Here is a 1,000-nt window from a genome sequence, read left to right as displayed (position 1 = left end):
CTTATTCCACAGATATTAAGACTGGCTGTCTCTGCATCCACCCAGTGCAGCGTGGATCTCTCTCAGCTCTCTCCCCCTCTCAGTCACTATCAGGTGCAGGCTAATTAATAGAGAGGAGGTGTGCCTGTTGGGGCAAGGCTTAACTCCTTCCTAGCCAGGGAAAGTTGCCATTCTCAATCTTTCACTGACATACACAGTCATATACCCTGTCACTATATATATATATATATATATATATACACACACACACATACACATACACATATCACTATACTATCTTTTACTGATAAAAGCTGTCCTCATCAATGCAAGGACAAAGTAAAGATGCCAGACTGCGCCCATTCTGATCCGCAGTAAAATATGGGTCCGACAGTGATGAAGAAAGAAATACTCCAGCATCACTGTGAGGAAAAAATGCCCCTAAGTCAGCAGTGTTACTAGAACTAAAAATGTCTTAGTATCAGTGGTGTTACTGGAAGGAAAAAAAATGACCCTGCATTGGTGGTGTCACTGGAAGGAAAAAAATGCCCCTGCGTTGGTGGTGTCACTTAAAGGACAAAATGGTGCTGTGATCTCTTATGTAAAATTTCTTGCTTGCCCAGTCCACTGATTTGTTCATCCTTATTTAAAGAAGTGGCAATGGGACTTGAGGGTTAGATTCTTCAAGGATAAAATTGACATGATCCTTTATCATACTCTTTGAACGTCAGATAACACAAAATTCCAAGATCCAGGATTTTAACTTATTTCAGGTGGTACATGACCTCCCAGCTTCTCCACTCCATGTTCCCTTCTGTCTCTGTTCAATGCTGTTGGTGTGGGAGTCCACATGGGGACTTGTTCCATATATTTTGGTCCTGCCCTATACAAACCCCCTTTTAGTTGTTGGTTCGTAACATTTTGTGGACGTTTACAGACCTTGAGGCCCGGGCAGGCCCAACTTTCTTCTTTATATATTGTAACTCCATTTCCAAAAAGAGGTACAGGAATTTTTGTCACA

The sequence above is a fragment of the Nanorana parkeri genome, unplaced genomic scaffold (genome assembly GCF_000935625.1).
Source record: "Nanorana parkeri isolate BGI_ZX_2015 unplaced genomic scaffold, ASM93562v1 scaffold861, whole genome shotgun sequence".
In the NCBI taxonomy this organism is placed as follows: domain Eukaryota; kingdom Metazoa; phylum Chordata; class Amphibia; order Anura; family Dicroglossidae; genus Nanorana; species Nanorana parkeri.
The sequence above is the reverse complement of the archived record's forward strand: the minus strand, read 5'-3'. Positions refer to the sequence as shown.